This window comes from Aethalodelphis obliquidens, unplaced genomic scaffold, assembly GCF_003676395.1.
Source record: "Aethalodelphis obliquidens isolate GAN/ISIS:26980383/991018 unplaced genomic scaffold, ASM367639v1 scaffold62, whole genome shotgun sequence".
Taxonomy (NCBI): domain Eukaryota; kingdom Metazoa; phylum Chordata; class Mammalia; order Artiodactyla; family Delphinidae; genus Aethalodelphis; species Aethalodelphis obliquidens.
The window spans coordinates 5,501,183-5,513,929 of record NW_020838006.1 but is presented as its reverse complement, the minus strand read 5'-3'; the positions used below and the strand labels follow the sequence as shown (position 1 = coordinate 5,513,929).

The window sequence follows — 12,747 nt, the reverse complement described above, 5'->3', positions numbered from 1 at the left end:
TTTTTTTTTTTTTTTTTTTTTTTTTTTTTGCGGTACGCGGGCCTCTCCCTGTTGTGGCCTCCCGCTATTGTGGCCTCTCGCGTTGCGGAGCACAGGCTCCGGACGCGCAGGCTCAGCGGCCGTGGCCCACGGGCCCACAGGCCCAGCCGCTCCGCAACATGTGGGATCTTCCCAGACCGGGGCACGAACCCGTGTCCCCTGCATCGGCAGGCAGACTCTCAATCACTGCGCCACCAGGGAAGCCCCATATAAATCTTTTGCTAGATTTATACCTAAGTATTCATTTTTTGAGGCTAATGTAAGTGGTATTGTTTTTTATTTTAACTTCCAGTTGTTCACTGCTGGTGAACAATACCAGAAATGGCAATAGGAAAGCAATTACCTTCTGCATATTGTATCGTGCAACATTATATAACTGCTTATTAATTACAGGAATATTTTGTCAATTCTTTTGGATTTTCTACATACACAATCATGTAATCTACAAACAAAACCAATGTATACCTTCCCAATGTATACTTTTTCTTTTCTTTTCTTACCTAATTGTATTAGGTAGGACTTCAGCAGTACTGTGATGAACAGGAGTAGTAAGAGGGGACATCATTTTCTGGTTCCTGAGCTTGGGGATAAAGCAACCAGTTTCTCACCGTTAAGTACACTGTTAGCCGTAGGGGTTTTTTTGTAGATATTCTTGATCAAGTTGAGGAAGTTCCCCTCTATTTTGGGTTTGATGAGACTTTTAATCATGAATGAGTGTTAAAATTTGCCAAATACTTTTTCTGCATCTACTAATATGACCATATGATTTTGTTCTTTATCAGATCATTGATGTGATTGATTATGTTGATTTCTGAATGTTGAGGCATCCTTGCATGCATGAAATAAATCCCACTTGGTTATAGTATATAATTCTTTTTATACATTGTTCAATCTGATTTGCTAACTTTTTTTTGAAGACTTCTGCATCTGTGTTCACGAGAGATATTGTTCTGTACTTTTCCTTTCTATAATGTCTTTTTCTGGTTTTGGTATTAGGGTAATGTTAGCTTCACAGAATAAGTTAGGAATTATTCTGCTTCTATTTTCTGGATGACAACGTAGAGAATTAGTATCATTTCTTTCTTATGTTTGGTAGCATTCACCAATTAAATCATCTGGGTCTGATGTAGTAATTACATATATGTAATTGTGTCTGAAATGTTGGAGAGTATGTTGTAGACACGATGTTCATTTACCCTTAAAATACTCACATACTTCCTAAAAACAAGGACGTTCTTTTTCAGAAACACAGTACAATTAACAAAACAAGGAAAACTAACACCGACACAATACTATAATCTATAGATCTTATTCAAAATCTGTCAATTGTCCCATTAATGGTCCTTAAAACAAAAGAAAAACTTTTTTTTCCGGCCCAGGATCACATATTGCATTTATTTGCCACGTCTCTTTAGTCTCTTCTAATCTAAAACATTTTTTCAGTCTTTATCTTTCATGACTTTGCTACTTTTGAAGCATATAGCCAGTTACTCTGTAGAATGTTCTGCCATGTGTCTAATATTTCCTCACGATTAGACTCAAGTTATAATTTTTGTCAAGAATGCCACAGAAATGACATTGTGCTCTTCTTGTGCATTACATCAGGGGCATATGGTGTACATTTGTCCTATTAGTGATGATGCCAACTTTGATCACTTGGTTAAGATGATTTCTGCCGGTGTGCCCCATTATAAAATTACATTTTTTCCCTCTGCAATTAATATATATCTTGTGGGAGATTAGTTGAAACTATGAAAACGTTTTGTTTCTCACGTCATACCTTCACATACCTCATTATTTCGAAACTGGTAAATAAAGGAAAAGAACGTCAAGCATTTATCCTGCCTTTCTTCTACATAAACTGTATCACTGTGTAATCAAACAGAAGTGAAGTAATTCTTTAAAAAAGCATTCCATATCATATGATATCATTTATACATGGAATCTAAAGAAAAGGGGTACAAATGAACTTATTTACAAAACAGAAGTACAGTCATGGATGTAGAAAACAAACATGGTTACCAGGGGATAAGAGGCGTAGGGATAATTTGGGAGATTGGGATTGACATATACACACTACTATATATAAAATAGATAACTAATAAGAACCTGCTGTATACCACAGGGAACTCAATACTCTGTAATGGCCTATATGGGAAAGAATCTAAAAAAAAAGAGTGGATATATAACTGATTCACTATGCTATACACCTGAAACTAACAACACTGTAAATCAACTATACTCCAATAAAAAAAAATTTTTAAAGCAGTCCAACTAATAAATGAAGAAAAAGAATCAGAATATCATCATTTTGCAGCCCCAATAAGTTAATGATCTAGGCAATAAGCATACATAGATGCCAGCACAAAAAAAGGAAACCAAACATTGTGTAACTCCTAATAAAAGAACACACCACCACATAGTCTTACTAAAGGGATAGAACCTGAGTCTGATCAAACCTCTGGATCCAGCTGTCAATTTCCAAGAAATACAGATAAAGGAAACATGCTGAAATTGCACCATGAGGCTGCAATTAGCAAAACCCAGACTGTGGGAACTTCCACAATACATATCAAATAACCCAAGTTCTTCAACAGATAAAACATGTAGAACAGAAAGAGATGGACAGGAGACCTGTTGATTATTACAGACTTAAAGATTTATTAAATGAGCAAGACTAGCTGTTTTTTCCAACTGGAGCCCAGCAGGATGACTCCCGCAAAGAAGGGTGGCAAGAAGAAGGAGGGCCAGTCTGCCATCAACGAGGTGGTGACCACAGAATACACTATCAACATTCATAAGCACATCCATGGAGTGAGTTTCAAGAAGCGTGCCCCTCAGGCACTCAAAGAAATCCAAAAATTCATCATGAAGGAGATGGGAACTCCAGATGTACACACTGACACCAGGCTCAACAAAGCTGTCTGGGCCAAAGGAATAAGGACTGTCCCATACCTTATCTGTGTGCAGTTGTCCAGAAAAATGTAATGAAGATGAAGATTCACCAAACAAGCTCTACATGTCGGTTACCTATGTACTTGTCACCATTTTCAAAAATCTACAGACAGTTGATATGGATGAGAACTGTTGATTGTCAAATAAAGTTATAGAACCGCCAAAAAAAAAAATGGGCGAGACTAAACTGTAATGACTAAGGATGCACATATGGATGATAGATCTATAAAGAAATGAAAATACAGTGAAAGCTATAAAAGTCAAGAAAGTGTTATTTCTGGAGAGGGAAGCAGTTATCATTTGGATGAGAAATGGAGGTGCTTCTTTGGTGACTGGCAAAGTTTTATTTACTGACCTAAGTGATGGCTAGGGTATTTGTCTAATATTTATGTTTTGTGTGGTTCTCCAACTATATATTATACTTCATAATAAAAACATTTTTAAGAAAAAAATGTTTCAAAGAAGCAATAATGGAAATTGATAAATACTTGAAACTGAATAGTAAAAAGAAACACTAAACTTCAAAACTTGTGAAATTCAACAGAAGTAGAGCTTTGAGACTATCACTCAAAGAACTTACCTATTATTAGATGAGGGAGCTGAAAAATAACTAGCTAAATGTCCAACTTAGGCAAGCTAAAGAAAACACAGTTAACCCAAAGAAAGACAAAGAATGGGATTTAAAAAGCTAGGAGTGGAAATCGTTAAAAAAGAAAAAAGAAAATAATAGAAAATAATAAAACCAATGTCATCAAGAAGACAAGAGGATGTAGAGAAAAGGGAACGCTTGTACACTGTTGGTGGGAATGTAAATTAGTTCACCTACTACAGAAAACAATATGGATGTTCCTGAAAAAATTTTAAATAGAATTACCATATGATTCAGCAATTCCACTTCTGGGCATATGAAATAAAAAAAGGATATTGAAGAGATATATGGCCTCCCATGTTTACTGCAGCATCATTTACAAGAGCCAAGATATGGAAACAACGTAAGTGCCTGTCAACCAATTAACAGATAAAGATGTAGTAATACTTACAATAAAATATTACTCAGCCACGAGAAAGAAGAAAATTCTGCCCTCTGTGACAACATGGATGGATTCTGAGGACATTATGCCAAGTAAGATAAGTCAGAGAAAGACAAATACTGTACGATATCACTTATATGTGGACCTAAAAGTCAAACTCATAAAAATAGAGTAAAATGGTGGTTACCAGGGTCTGGGGGGAGGGGGAATAGTACAGATGTTGTTTAAGGATACGAACTTGCAACTACTAGATACGTAAGTCCTAGAGATCTAATAAACAGTATAGTGATTACAGACAACAATACTGTAGTATTAAGACCAAACATGCTAGGAGACTAGATCTTAATTATTCCCATCACAAAAAATAAATGATAATTATGTGGTGTTCATAGGTAGCTAACACTACAATGGCAATCATATTACAATATATAAATGTACCAAATCAACATGTTGTACACCTTAGATTCATACAATGTTATATGTCAAATACAAATACATATTTTTTAAAAACTGTTACCACCTTTGGAAACACTGGCTTTATCAAGAGCTGTAAAAATGTTCTCCTCCTTTGATCCAGTAATTCCTCTTCAGGAAGTTATCATAAAGAAATAATTCAACAAAACAAAAAATTTTAATTTCAGCATTTTCTAAAATTTTATTTCAGCATTATCTAAAATTTTTAAAAAGCAACCGAAAGGTTAAGTAAATCATGACATAAACTCCATGGACTATTAAGCAGCCATTGAAGTGGTAATTATGAAAAGTATGTGGTAATAGGGAAGAGTAATCATTAAATGTTAGGTAGGAAAAAGCTCAGAGGAAAATGCTACGTTCCAAGCACTTCCAACTAAGCACAAATAAATATATATATGGGCCAAGAGTAGAAGGAAACTAAACTGTGCAAGATTTCCCAAATACAGCATGATTTTTTGCAAGCTGTTTCCTCTGCCTTGAATGTTCTCACACACACAGGCATACATATGCATACACACACATAAGTACACATTCAGATACATTCCCATATACAAATAAACATGCCCAATACACATACTACCATACACAAATATATACTAATGTACACAATGTTCTGGGCATAAAAACAGATACATAGATCCATGAAACATAATAAAGAGCCCAGGAACAAACCCACACATATATGGTCAATTAATTTATGACAAAGGAGCCAAGACATACAATGGGGAAAGAACAGTCTCTTCAATAAATGGTGCTGGGAAAACTGGACAGCCATATGTGAAAGAATGAAACTGGACTCCTGTCTCACAACCACAAAAATTAACTTAAAATGGATGAAAAGACTTGAATGTAAGACCTGAAACCATAAAAGTCCTAGAAGAAAACATAGAGGGTAAGCTTCTTGACCTAAGTTTTGAAGATGATATTTTGGATTTGACACTAAAAGCAAAGGCAACAAAAGCAAAAATAAACAAGTGGGACTACATCAAACTAAAAAGCTTCTGCACAGCAAAGGAAACCATCAACAAAATGAAAAGGCAACCTACTGACTGGGAGAAAATATTTGCAAACCATATATCTGATGAGTTAATACCCAAAATCTATAAAGAACTCATACCACCCAATAGCAAAAAAAAATTCAATTAAAAAATGGGCAGAGGATCTAAATAGACATTTTTCCAAAGAAGGCACACAAATGGCCAAGAGGTACATGAAATATGCTCAACAACACTAATCATCAGGGAAATGAAAATCAAAACCACAGTGAGATATCACCTCTCACCTACTGGAATTGCTACTATCAAAAAGACAAGAAATAAGTATTGGCGAGGATGTGGGGAAAAAGGAACCCTTGGGTACTATCAGTGGGAATATAAATTGGTGCAGCCACTATGGAGAACAGTACGGCAGTTCCTCAAAAATTTAAAAACAGAACTACCATATGATCCAGCAATTCCACTTGTGGGTATTTATCTGAAGAAAATGAAAACATAACCCAAAAGATACACACTATCATGTTCACTGTAGCATTATTTACAACAGCCAAGATATGGAAGCAACCTAAGTGTCTATCAATGGATGAATGAATTAAAAAATGTGAGATACAGATACATATATGAAAATTATTCAGCCATAAAAAAGAATGAACTCTTGCCATTTGTGACAACACAGATGGACCTCAAGGGTATTATGCTAAGTGAAATAAGTCACAGAGAGAGAGACAAATACCATATGATCTCACTTATATGTGGAATCTAGATAAAAAAACAAAACAAAACTGAGCTAATAGATACAGAGAACAGATCTGTGCCAGAGGTGGTGGGAGGGTGGGCAAAATGGGTGAAGGGGGTCAGAAGGTACAAACCTCCAGTTATAACAGGAATAAGTCATGGGGATTTAACATGCAGCATGGTGATTATAGGTAATAACACTGTACTGCATACTTCAAAGCTAAGGGAGTAAATCTTAAAAGTTCTCCTCACAAGAAAAAAACCTCTGTAACTATGTACAGTGACAGATGTTAACTAGACTTATTGTGGTGATCACTGTGCAGTATGTACAAATATCAAATCATTATATCATACACCTACGTCAATTATATATATATATACATATAATCTCAATTTTTAAAAAAAAAGATTAGATTTACTGTGTTATGCAACATAAAATCCAGGACAAACACAAGAAATTATAACATGTTTAGAGAACCTATATACACACTCAAGAAGGAGAGAACATGGCCCTAAACATAGGGAAAGTCTTAGGTTGAACTAGGTGAAAGAAGGGGTGAGCAAAAGATTAGCACTTTCTCTATAAATAACAAATACTGGAGAGGGTGTGGAGAAAAGGGAACCCTCCTACACTGTTGGTGGGAATGCAAGTTGGTGCAGCTACTATGGAGAACAGTATGGAGGTTCCTCAGAAAACTAAATACAGAATTACCATATGATCCAGCAATCCCACTCCTGGGCATATATTCAGACAAAACTACAATTCAAAAAGATACATGCACCCCTATGTTCATAGCAGCACTATTCACAATTGCCAAGACATGGAAACAACCTAAATGCTCATCAACAAATGAATGGATAAAGAAGATGTGGTACATATATACAACGGAATATTACTCAGCCATAAAAAAGAATGAAATAATGCCATTTGCAACGACACGGATGCAACTAGAGATTATCATACTAAGGGAAGTAAGTCAGAAGGAGAAAGACAAATGCCATATGATGTCACATATGTGGAGTCTAAAATATGACACAAATGAACCTATCTATGACACAGAAACAGAATCAGGGACAGAGAGAACAGACTTGTGGTTGCCAAGGGGAGGGGAGGGGAGGGGAGGGATGGAGTGGGAGTTTGGGATTAGCAGATGCAAATTATTATATATAGGATAGATAAACAACAGGGTCCTACTGTATAGCACTGGGAACTATATTCAATACCCTGTGATAAACCATAATGGAAAAGAATATGAAAAAGAATGTACACATATGTATAACTGAATCACTTTGCTGTACAGCAGTAATTAACACATTGTAATTCAACTACACTTCAATAAAAAATAAATTTTTTAAAAAATTGGCACTTTCAAGAAGGAGAATGAACATGGGAAAGAACAAATTAGGGAATGACATTTTCAGGGACTGGAAATAACTCAGAGTTGCCAGAGTTTACAAGGAAGTTGGAAAAGAGTGAGAGATGAGATAGAGTAAGAGATAATAAGTGGACAGTTCTGGGAGAATAATTTAAGTCATAACAATTTACATGGAATTTACACTAAAGGCAACAGGAAAGGTTTTAAGGAGGAGAGAAGCAAAATTAGTAAGATAAAAAAGAAATTGATAGAAAGTTGCAATAATAATCGCAGTGAATAAAATACTTGTTTTAATCATTAAAACACCAAATTATCCTCTTAAAAAGATTATTAAATGGAGACACTATTTGAAAAAACTGGATGAAAAGATGTAGATGATACAGTAGTATTAAAAACAAGAAAGGGGGTCTTCCCTGGTGGCGCAGTGGTTGAGAGTCCGCCTGCCAATGCAGGGGACATGGGTTCGTGCTCCAGTCCGGGAAGATCCCACATGCCGCGAAGCGGCTGGGCCCGTAAGCCATGGCCGCTGAGCCTGTGCGTCCGGAGCCTGTGCTCCGCAACGGGAATGGCCACAACAGTGAGAGGCCCGCGTACCGCAAAAAAAAAGAGCACAATGAGATGCTATTCTATACTTAAGACATGTAAAAACACTAAATTTTTGAAAGGAACAACTCAACCGAGTCTCTTAGCCATTGTTTGTATGAAGGCAAATTGATAAGACCACTTTGGAAAAACAACATTACTATATGAAGTTAAAAACCTGTACAGTCTATGACCCCCAGCAATTCCACTCGGAGCGAGTGGAATTTCATACATTTATTGGCCATTTGTATTTCTTCCTTTGTTCAGACCCTCTTCAAACTTTTTCTAAGAGCTAATCCACCTCATTCTTAATAATTTTTTAAGAACTGATGTATGTGTGTGTGTGTGTGTGTGTGTGCGCGCGTGTATGTTGAAGAAGATAGCCTTTGCTTATAATGTGTATTCGAATTATTTCACCTACTACTATGCTATTTATCTTTGGTATGGTATATTTTGCCATATTTTACTATTCAAAGAATCAAACTTCCCAATCTTTTCTGTTTTAACTACTGAATTCACAGCTTTTAAACTAACAGGTCTCTAACATAACTTTCCAGGGATAAAGCTCTGGAGTAGAATGTACTAGATCCATCCTTCCTATCTGTGGAGCTCTACTGGTGTTTCATGCCACCTCAATGTACATTTAAAAAATCTAAAGGCATCATCAGAGGTCTAATGTATAAGCATAACCCCAACCGAGACTAAGGAAGATTTGCCTCTGCCATGATTCGGACTTAGATGTCAACCCTAAAACAGTACATAATAGTATACAGAGGAAGGGCCTTTAAGCTTCTGCATCTGATTTCAACACACATTAATTTGGTCCTCATGCACGGTAAAAATAAATAAATAAATAACAACAATAAAAATGAACAAACCAAAAAAACCTCTTTAACAAAAAAGAAAAGTCTGCATAGATGTTTAAACATGAATTTGTAGTATGTACCCCCAAAAGATCATCTTACCTGTTAGGCTGCCTTGGAATATATATAAGGCATCACAGGCAGCAGGAGGTGTAGGTACCAGTCCTTGAAAAAGTCCATGGAGTGCTGCAACCAACCAGCAGGCAAGAACACCCACTCAGAAAAAATCTATGAGTTTTTTTTTCATCTGATCATCTTATTGCTAGTTTTAAGACTACTCAATATTATTAATTCACAGATCCCTTCTGTTACCCATTTCTAGTTTGTACTTAACAAGTTTTACATTTGCTTTTTCTATCCTGCTTTCACTTATAAAAGATATTCGAGTTCTCCCTCTCTATCCTTCACTCTCACACAGTTCAACAAATAGCTTGTAATTTTTCTTCATTTTATAATTTTCCCTAGCAAACTAGTAAAACCGCCAAATTATAGGTAATTTTGTAGTTGATTCCATTTGCCCGAAATGATTAGCCTCACCTCTCCTGTTTGAGGCCATCAAACCTTCCTTCATCAAGCTAACAAACATGATCAGGATTTAATTTTGTCATGGATCCACATTTTTGTTTTATTTTTTATTTTTTGGACATGCCACACGGCATGTGGGTTCCCCATGGTTCCCCAACCAGGGATCGAAACCACACCCCTTGCATTGGAAGCTCGGAGTCTTAACCACTGGACCGCTGGGGAAGTCCCCATATGCATTTTAAAAGGAAATACAATTATACAGATAACGGTGATTTAGTTTTTAAAAATATGTCTAATAAGAGGTTTATTATTTATTACTAACAAAAGCCATGTCTTTTCAGAATGTTTTAAAATATTTACTGCATGTAGCACTCCCTATTCCTATGAAGTTTACATGCATTTTCATTTCATCACTAGCGCCTGAGAGCAACCATAACAGAAGTAAAAACTTAAGGTCAAACAAATTAATATTAAAATTTATAATCTGAGTTGTGAGCCAATATTTGCTCATATAAGACTTTTCTCAAAAGAGGAATGTTTCCTTCCAAGAGACTGCCTTTTTTATAATACAAAATAATTAACAGTTGTCATAATACCACCACTATTCTGCTCAAGCTCCAGTAGTAGTCAGTTTAATGTCAGATGGTAGTATGCAATTTCCATTGAGACTGAATTAGTGTAGGTTGATGAAATGAAGCACCAGGCTACATTAACTTACTTAATAATCAGGTATTTTACTGAGACTGTTATCAGTAGCATATGTTAAGATCCATATCAGGACAGCTTGCTTTTTTCAGTTGTTTGTATTAAAACCAACTGCACTGTCAACAGTATTTATTAAGTATTCAGAGATCCAAAATTGATATTAATTAATAATAATAAGAGGGACTTCCCTGGTGGTCCAGTGGTTAAGAATCCACCTTCCAATGCAGGGGACGCATGTTCGATCCCTGGTTGGGGAACTAAGCTCCTCCATGCTGCAGGGCAACTAAGCCCATGTGCTGCAACTAATGAGCCCACACAGTGCAACTACTGAGCCTGTGCACTCTAGAGCCTGTGCCACAACTAGAGAGCCCACGTGCCGCCACTAGAGAGAAGCCCGCGTGCCGCAACGAAAGATTCCGCATGCTGCAACTAAGACCTGACGCAGTCAAATAAATAATAAATATTTTTTAAAAATAATAATAAGAGATAACATTTATTTAACATTTATTAAACGCCAGGTACTCAGAGCCAGCCAACAACCCCCTAAGGTAAGAACTATTACTATTACAGATATGGGAAATTATGGCCCAGAGAGTGAAGTCACTTTAGGGTCACACAACTAGTAAATGGGGAGAGCTGAAATCTCAAGCAAGTTTAGCTCCAAAATACAGACAATAACAACGAGGATAAATACATGCAAGGAGAACCCAACTCACTAACAGATATAGACATTACAACAAACTATATATTCCCATTGTTATAAGCATTATATAACTGACTCCCTAGGAACAGTAAAATTACAAGCTATTTGTTGAACTGTGGGAGAGTGAAAGGTAGAGAGGGAGAACTCGAATATCTTTAATTTATAAGTAAAAGCTGGATAGAAAAAGCAAATGTAAAAGCTTGTTAAGTAACAAACTAAAAATGGGTAGCAGAAGGGACCTGTGAATTAATAATATCGGGTAGTCTTAAAACTAGCAATAAGATGATCAGATAAAAAAACTCAGATTTTTTCTGAGTGGATTCAAAGTGATATAGAGAGATGAAAAGTGCATAGTTCCAGGTACTTCCCTGGTGGTCCAGTGGATAAGACTCCACGCTCCCAATGCAGGGGGCCTGGGTTCGATCCCTGTTTGGGGAACTAGATCCCACATGCATACCACAACTAAGAAGTCAGCATGCTGCAACTAAAAGATCCCGCATGCCGCAACGAAGATCCCGAGTGCCGCAACTACAACCAGGATCAGCCAAAATAAATAAATAAATAAACAAACAAACAAACATTAAAAAATAAAAATAAAAAAATCACGTAGTTCCAGGTTTGTTAACGGTTCCAGAGGGTAAGCTGAAGCTTCACTTGATATGACCAGTAATGGAAGCTAGCAGAGAATTTAAGAGGGTGGTAACAGATGCAGTAAAAAATGGCAGAAGAGAAAGTGACCTTGGCTGCAAGCAAATAAGATTATCGTACACTCAAGGAATTCACACCTATTGATGAAGTAAGACTGAAAGTAAATAGGAATTCAACGAGAACAGGAACAACAGTCTGCTCTGTCACAAAGAAGTCTACTATATGAAGTAAAAATGTAAGCCTAAGACAGACCGAAAGTATGAAGACATCATTTATCTTAGCAAAACCAATCAACACTTAAGCTCCATGAGGTGGGGAATTTGTAGCACTCACTCACTTTGTTGTGGAATTAACGAACGATGAAGATGTCTGCTTTGGTAACCTGGCTCAAACCCTTCTTCAAAATTTTGCTTAAAAAGGGTAGCCGGGAAAGGGGAGAGCTGCTACTATTGAGAATAGAAAGTCTGAGAGTAAAATGGCAGAAATGATATAAAGACCAACAAAAATTAATATCTGGCTAGAGTTAGTTTTGAGAATGAAGAGTCAGAGAAGACCTGTTGTGGCAGTACTTTAAAATTTAAATTCCCTTTACAGACTCCAAAATTAGAACAGAAGTGGGAATGCAAATCTATGAACATTTGCTCCCAAATGACAATTCTTTTTTAAAAATGATCTATGTATGAGCCTTAGCATAATTCAAAAACTATAACTCCAGGATTTTTGAAAGCTGGGTCCATCATGGATGTTTAAAAGAACTAATACTTCTAAAATGGCAGTTCAGAAATCACACTAGCACGGAAAGTGATGTAATTCCAACACCCGCCCCGCCCCCCACCGGCCCTTCTTGGTCAGTAGGTAGAAACAGTACCATGGCTGAGTACAGTATAAAAGCTAACCCTACCAAAAGGGAAAGAGTATTAAGTTAGCACCCTTGAGTCAAAACAGCAGCAGTACTCAGGAGAAGGGTGGAGTTTAATCACACTCCAGTGTTAAATGACTAACGTGGGTGGGTGTGAAGCTGGTTATGAGTCCCCAGGGTAAAAATGACATATTCACATTACAGTTTGATGTCTGTGCTAGAAAAATGTTCAGACTAAGAATGAAACATTGCACGAT

The 12,747-nt window shown here is 36.5% G+C and overlaps 1 protein-coding gene and 1 pseudogene across 3 annotated transcripts in view; one reads left to right on the top strand and one right to left on the bottom strand.

Annotated features, from left to right (window-relative positions):
* Positions 1-12,747, bottom strand: part of FBXL2 (F-box and leucine rich repeat protein 2) — a 79,590-nt gene that overhangs the window by 48,367 nt on the left and 18,476 nt on the right. The window lies entirely within an intron of this gene.
* On the top strand, positions 2,263-3,512 carry LOC113610297 (60S ribosomal protein L31 pseudogene; annotated as a pseudogene).